Raw genomic sequence first — 7,981 nt, forward strand, 5'->3', positions numbered from 1 at the left:
GTGTCGGTTTCTGCTTTTATATTCCCCTAGGCTGGCTTGCCTCTTCGGGCGAATCGGGCCTCGCCTCTGATTTATACCGCCTGCATGATATGCTTCATTGGACGTATGTGAAAACTGCTGCTAAGAACGCTGATCAGATATTGGGAAGACACGGATCAAGAGACTGTACCATGGCGGCTTCATTAATCTGTAGGTCAGCATTATAGTTAGAAATATTACTTTCATGTAACCGTTAAAAGCACTAAATATACACGTCGAAAGGTAAATATGTGTGCGAAGACATTGAGTGGGGATCACGAAATTTATCAATAGCTATGAGGGGACTACTTCAATAAAATAACATTTAAAGGGGGCATCAGCTAAATTTACTGTCTTTAGCCGAAAATCCTACGCCAACCCCCAGGCGATAAATAATGACCGGTCCCTAAATAACCAAATAACCTGGCCTTTACGTCAATTCTCGGTCTTTTTTGGTTTAAAATATGAAGAGAATTGATGAAGAAATATGACGCATTAAATTATAAGTAGTTTGATTGATATTTCCTCTATAGGATTGTGAAAAACTGGCTAAAGAAATTGTTGACTAAAGGTTAACAGGACATGCCTGCGTACCAGGAGCGTACAGATCTGATGTAACCATCCGTCTTGTGTAGTACCGAAAACGATTGACCGCGAAGAAATGTTGAGGCCTACAATAAGAACTTGGTAAGGTCTTGATCTGTTCGCCTTATGAAGTTCCAGTACCTTTTCAAATAAATTGCTAGAGTTATTTCGGCGGTCAAACTTTTCAGCTTGCCCATTTTATCAGAAAAAAGATCTCTACCAATCAGAGCTAATGTAAGAGTCACCAAACCGAGACCAAACAGTACACCAATCAGCGATGGTAATATAGTTCACCGTGAGCGCCCTTGCTATCTTTTTATGCCCCGCTGAGGTCTAAACAGCTCGTCTTGAATATTTGCCCTGATCGGACCTTATTTCAGCTTATTATTTGCACTCCAGCATGTGCAGAAACGATGTCTGTTGTCCGGGAGAGCTGGCAAACAACAAGACCAGCTGTCAGAGAAAGAATCAAATATATTTTTAACAACGATCTCTTTAGTGATGTGAAGTTTGTCATTGGTAAGAAGGATGGTCAAGGTAGACGAGGTAAACGAAGAAAGCTACAGATTCCTGCTCACAAGTTAGTGTTGTCGATTGGCAGTCCTGTGTTTGAAACCATGTTTTATGGCAAGTCGGCGGAGACTTCAGACTCTATTGAACTGCCTGACTGTGACTGAGAGTCTGTTGGAGTTGTTTCGTTTCACGTGCAGCGATCAAGTGAAATTGAAGGGAAGTAATGTGATGGGAGTGTTGTATTTCGCGAAGAAATACATGGTGCCTTCACTGGCTGATAAATGCATGGAATATCTGGAAGATAACGTAGATCCAACAAATGTTTTCAGCATCCTTTCGTCTGTTCAGAAATATGAAGGGAAACGACTGGTGGATCGATGCTGGGACGTGATTGATAAACAAACAGAAATGGCTGTGAAATCAGATGAGCTTGCGACAATTGAGAGATCCGTTTTAGAAACAATAGTCGTAAGAGATGGTCTGGCGATTGAAGAGATCAACCTGTTGAAAGCTGTTGACTTGTGGGCGACAAAGGAATGTGAGAGACAAGGTTCAGCAGCAGATGGTGCATCAAAAAGAAGAGTTCTTGGAGAAACGCTTATCAAAGCACTGCGTTTTCCAACAATGAAGCAGAAAGATTTTACTAGTGTCGTGTTGGACAGCAAAATTCTAACCCCAGACGAAATCGTCACTATTATCAAATGTCTGAATTCAGTTTTGACGTCTCCAGCGGAGTTTCCAGAAACCAGAAGACCGGGTTTTAAAGTAAATACTCAAAGATGTTGTACATACGACAATTTCTCGACTACTTCGCATTCGTGCTCATCTTTTACAAACAGCTGTACTTGTATCCTTAAGTTCTCTGTAGGCAAAGATATAAGATTACATGGGGTCTGCCTATTTGGACGTGAAAATTTGAGTCACTCAATAGATCTAGCCATAAAGGACACCAACAAGAGACAAGCTATGGTATCTAAACGTGGAAAGTTTTCTTCAAGCAGTTTAAGATGTAAAGCAGGTCCTTATAATGGTTTTGAAGTTATGTTTGACAGGGGCATTGCTTTGGTGAAAAACACCCTGTACTGTATACAGGCTGAAGTAACTGGCCTTGTTAAAAGACGGCCTTATGGAAGAGCCGTTGATCATGTTCATTGTTCAGGTGTAACATTATTTTGCATTTAATGATCAAGAACAGTTTCCTGAATTACTTTTCACGCTGTAGTCCTCCATGGTAATACTAAAAATTATTGGATAAAAAGGGATCTTTTCATTTTTAATGTTGACATTGCTTTTCCCTTTGTGGACTTATGGTAAATTGAATTGACCATTGAACCGTTTCTAACCTGAGATCAGGCATTTTTTTTCAGCTATCAGTGGAAAAAGGCAGACACCTGATCGCTGGTTAAAGCATTTATTGTTTTGTTTTCTTATAATCATTTATGATTCATACTTTTTAAAGGAAATCATGGCAGTCACTTTCATGGTTTTTGGATATCTGATCTTAATGAGCATAGATTTTTATGATTTTATTTCTCCATTTTCTCCTAAGTTTTGATTTGCATCAAGAAGATCAAAGACAGTGTTTGGGGTCGACAAAAACAGGATCGGACCGGACCGGACCAGATCACGGACCAGATCACGGATCGGATTGCGGATCGGATCAAAGATTAGATCAAGGAAAAAAATTCAAAATTCAAAATTCAAGATCCAAAATTCAAAATTCAAAATTCAAGATTCCAAATTCAAAATTTTGTTGAGCAAATTACGCTAGAGTGACTACTGTGAGCAGAACGTTTTATTTAATTCAGGTGTGATATTCCTTTATTCTTTTATAATATCAAGCCAACTGGGAGCTGGTTACAGATGAATTTTTTTCTGGCTGTTGGGTTTTGATTGCGATGATCAATCATGTCTTCATATCTTTCTCCGCAGTTCAGATAAGTGATATTTCATATATTCGCTTGCATCAAAGGTAAACTGTCATAAAACGAGTCAGCATGGTAATAATAGGACGAACGTATGAAGCGAAACACAAAAACTAAAAACACTAAAAAAATTAAACACCTGATGATTTCAAACAATTTCTGTTTCTGAGACAAGTCTATACTTTTACAAGATGTGAGTTTGGAATACGATATTTCGTACTGGAGTAAAACAAAACAAACCATTTGTACTTCAAGGAAATATAGCTGTTTTACAAAAAATTATAGGAATAACATCGATAGTGTGAACGATAACGCAACCCGAGAATAAACAACATTTTAGGAGTTACGTCACGAGTTTTAGAGTCATTTTTAGGGTCGTAAAGAGTTACCTTTATATGGAATAAAACCTTAAAATGATCGTGTTCTAGGATAGAAAGCACTTAAGAGGCAAGAACAAATCGAAACGGAATGAGGATCGTTAAGGATGGCAAAGATTAACAAGGACTGCAAATAACGAACTTGAAAAACTAGGCTAGTTTTTTCAAGGTGCGCAAATCGTGACGTAACTCCTTTAAAGCAAGTCATGTCCTTTAGCTTTCGTATGTAAACTTTCTCATTAACTGTAATGCTAACTGTAACGCTAACTGTAATGCTCACATCTGACACGAAAAAGTAGCCGAGAATTAGCTACTGATACTAACAACAATTTCAAAAACGAGAATGGGAGGTTCACGCAAGCTTTGAGCCAACTAACGTTCAAATATAACTACATCTGCCTGTTCATTACAATTTAAATTCGTCGTAAATTAGGCGCTTATGTGGCTTTTTAAATGACCTCTTGTCATTCTCTGTAATTAACATGTCATTGCATCAAATTCGGGATTCTTATTTTTATTTAACATATTTTAGTTTTCCACTTTTATTTTTTATTTATTATTATCTTAGAAACGATTTGATTTTTTGTTTTGCCTTTTTTTTCTCTAAAACGTTTTTTTTTCCTGTGATCTGATCTGTGATCCGATCCGTGATCCGATCCGTGATTCGATCCTTGATCCGATCCGTGATCCAATCCATGATCCGATCCGTGATCCGATCCGTGATCCGGTCCGTGATCCGGTCCGTGATCCGGTCTGTGATCCAGTCTGTGATCCGGTCCATGATCTGATCCGTGATCCGGTCCGGTACGGTACGGTCCGATCCTGGTTTTGTCGACGCCGAACAGTGTTTGACCATATTTTCAAGCACCTTGAAGTCCATCAACAATATTGCGCAATGGATTGTATTTTCAACTCTTCTCGGTGTTTGGAAATAAGGTCAAACATGGTCTCTCATATCTGATGTATAACCTAAGTTATGTGTAGGAAACAAACAGTTTTATGTGGCTGGTGAAGTGGATCTCTGGCATAATTACATTTCCTATCTTTATTTTGTTCAGCATTGTTTGCACTGAGTCAAGCATTTCCTGATCTAGCTGGGCAATATAGACAAGGGGAGGGCTACGCCCAAAGTTGGGTTTAGAGGAGCCAGCAAGACATGTTAAAATAGGCCATTAATACCAAAAACATGCAGAAAAAACATTCCTCCTGTTGCATCATGCGTGTGGATGTGCAATGGGTGTTTCATATAGGAGCATATATTAGCGAAGCTGGGGCGGCCAAGCGGAGCGCCATAACTATAGGAACAGCTTCACTCGTATGCATAGAAATAGAAAACCATGCAACCCCTTTTTCATGGTCAACATGGCTAGCGGCATGGATCACAAGTGTGAGTTGTGATCAGCTTGTACAAATTTCTCAAGACTTTCTACATCAATACTTTCTGCATTAATGATGGGATCAAAGTGTTAGATCTTTTTTTTGATCTGTTTGATTACATTATGTTATGTTATTGCTTGTATATACGCCTAATAATTTATTAGCCCTGATATATAAGCTCCCCACTTGTTTTGATCTAACTACACGACTATGACTCTGAAACTATAGGGTCAAAATATTGTAACAACCTTCTGCACTGTGTTAGTAATAAACAAAAACTTGGTTTTCATCAAATGTTAACAGTCCTTGGACTCGTCATGTTTATACTATATTGAAGACTGTCATATAGTGCTGGATCTTAAGTTATGAAGCGTGCAGTAAGTTTGTGAAGTGTGAAAGAAGTCTGAGAGTTGCTTGAGGTGCAGTGGAGAGCAACTCTAACTTTTTGAGCGCTCTCCAAACCTGCCAAGTGCATCGCAACTTGATGATGCAGTGCTTACGTAAACTAAATATGATAGGTTGGCTTTGCTTGCTGTATTATATATACACCATGTTTAATCACGCGGGTTGTGATAGATTTATCCTGCCATGTGGGAAACAATTTCTCAGTAATAAGAAGCAACAACTGTCCAATTTATGTTTTTTTTCTTGTCTGTGACACCCAAAGTTTTCTAATTTGTTTTATTTTATTATTAATTTATAGATCTGCAAGTTACAAGGCTTGCATATGTCAGGAGAGGTTTTTAGCACAGCTTTATTTCAATTCTGCAAAGTAACAAAACGTTACTCAATGAAAGGTAAATATAATGACTTACAAAAATGAATTAATTAATTGACAATAAATTTAGAGATAAACTATGATCAAATCTGAGTAATCTTGTCTAATCTGAAGAATAAAAAGACCAGACAAATAGGATCAAAAATGTAGATAAACGTTTCAACAGTGCAAACAGCAGGGGAAACCAAAATTGCATAATCAACATAGCACTGAGGTAAAGCTCATTTAGCTGCATCTTAGATGAAAGACAGGCTAAAATTAAGATCAAGTACCTTTGCTTGAACATGAAATGCTCTTAGCACACCATCAATTGAACTGTTCAAAGAAGAGCAAATTGTAATTATTAGTTTTTAGTGACTTTTCCAAGACATGACAACAGAAATTCAATAATTATGTCTGTCAGCCTTTTTGAAGTAGGCATCACAACCTTATGCAGGGGTTTCTTTAACATTTTCAGCAGGAGGGTAACTGGTTTTCACAGCCAGGCAAAATGTTTTGAACTGAACTTCTTTATAAGAGAAACTTTCCCCTAGATAGTCAAACAAGTGGGCACAATCATCCTAGTGGCCAGCCAATTTGCCTGGTGCCCAACCCTTAAATATGGAACCCGTGCCTTGTGCATGTGTAACCCATTGTATCACCCCTATTATAATTTCAGTGTGGGAGGCACGGCGGCCTCATGGCTACCTGACTGAGTGGTTCGGGACACGGGGTTCGAGCCCTGGCTGGGGAAATTGTGATGTGTTCTTGGGCAAGACACTTTACTCCCACAGTGCCCCTCCCCACCCAGATGAATTAATAGATACTGGAGAATTTAATGCTGGGGGTAACCCTGCAATGGACTAGCATCCCACCTAGGAATTCTTTTTTCAGTTCCTTGCCCCCAGGTGGGGGATTGGGCTTGAGATTAGTTGCCTCCATATATCACTTTTCTTAGCAAGAGATGTAGCTGCAGCCAATGATGTTAAACGCATATCACTACACTCTCTTTCTATACAGTTTGCCTCGCTGCAAATCTGTGCTGTCTTTCCAGTGCTGTACATAGAGAGCACATTCCAGCATCCCACTCTGACTCTCTTCTTGGGGTTAGTCAATGTCCTATTCCACATGCAAGTGTCCTCATGGCTTTTACCTGCATTCCTCATACTGCTCTCACATGGAGATGAAGTCATCCTCCGCAAAACAGCAGGCCGTTGATCTCTCTCCTGAATAGTTAGTGGCGCACTTGCTAGAGTGGCCTCAGCATCTATTTCTGGTTTCCGTAATCAATATGTTTTTATGGGTTGGGGGGGTTGGCCCCATGCCTAACCCCCAACTTGGAGGGCCAGGGTTTTCTGTTGGGTTTCCTTCCCTTAGCCACAGGTTCCAGATATTTAAAGGTGCTGGAGTCTTGCCTCTTGCCATTGTCACTCAGCTACATTGTATTGCTACAGTGTGCTACCAGGGCCACCGAATGCAGAGGTGTGATATATGACTTGCTAGCAGAACCTTTTGAAGATGGTAGACATTTCTTGGCACTTTTGAGAGCTACCTACAGTATTGGCAACAGAAGCTCACACAGGGACCTTTTATCAGCCTTTGACCCCATTCCACCTAGAGAGGAGTAGAAATATTCCTAGCCTTTTATTGCCACTCAGAAACTGGAGATAAGCACTAGCCTGATGTGCACTTATATAGTAATTTTGCACTGTGAGAAAATACGATGTTGGTGGCAAAATGCTTTAATTTTTAATTATGTGTATGACACCCAAAATGTTCCAGTAATATCATAATTTGCTTGTATTTATTATTAGCTACAAGTTACCTGACCTGGTTATGCAGGAGGAACATGCAACACAGCTTCAACCCTAGACAGGTCCACGAAGTGATCTGAGGTCATGGTGGCTCAATAATGCTGTCATTTCAAACAAACAGCTGCACCCTTGAGGTCATCCGAGGTGCATGCTAACACAACATGGGAATCACTTCAGACAGCTGCAGCTGACTGCTGTAACTGTTAGGTCTTGTGAGTACTTTGAGTTTTAGGATCAAGGGAAAATTGACCTTTAAAATTGTTGTATTGTTTGATTTGGCAAGTAGCCTTCTCCTGGGTTTGCTTAGGTTCTCTATGTATTTAGTTTTGTCTCGTGCTTGTTATCATGCTATGTTGATTTATCGGGAGCAGTTACTCAATTAATAATTAATCTTATTATATGGCTAGCTCCGTGAGCAGGCAAGATGAATTAAATCCTGCTCTGTGATTGGCTACCCGAGCGAGCAAGATGGAGCTATCTTGCCCGCTTGGGACTACCCGTCGTGTCCCGCAAGAAAAATTTCCCCAAAAGCCATATAATAAATCCTTTATTGACCAAGCTTGTTCGGTCAAGATGGCTTTATATTGGCCTTGTTCTTTCTTTGCGAGTTTATGG

At 39.6% G+C, this 7,981-nt stretch overlaps 1 pseudogene; it reads left to right on the forward strand.

The window, feature by feature from the left end:
* The first annotated feature begins 876 nt into the window (after nt 1-876).
* On the forward strand, nt 877-5,376 carry LOC145463916 (BTB/POZ domain-containing protein 6-like; annotated as a pseudogene).
* The last annotated feature ends 2,605 nt before the right edge of the window (nt 5,377-7,981 follow it).

This window comes from Orbicella franksi, chromosome 12, assembly GCF_964199315.1.
Source record: "Orbicella franksi chromosome 12, jaOrbFran1.1, whole genome shotgun sequence".
NCBI lineage: Eukaryota > Metazoa > Cnidaria > Anthozoa > Scleractinia > Merulinidae > Orbicella > Orbicella franksi.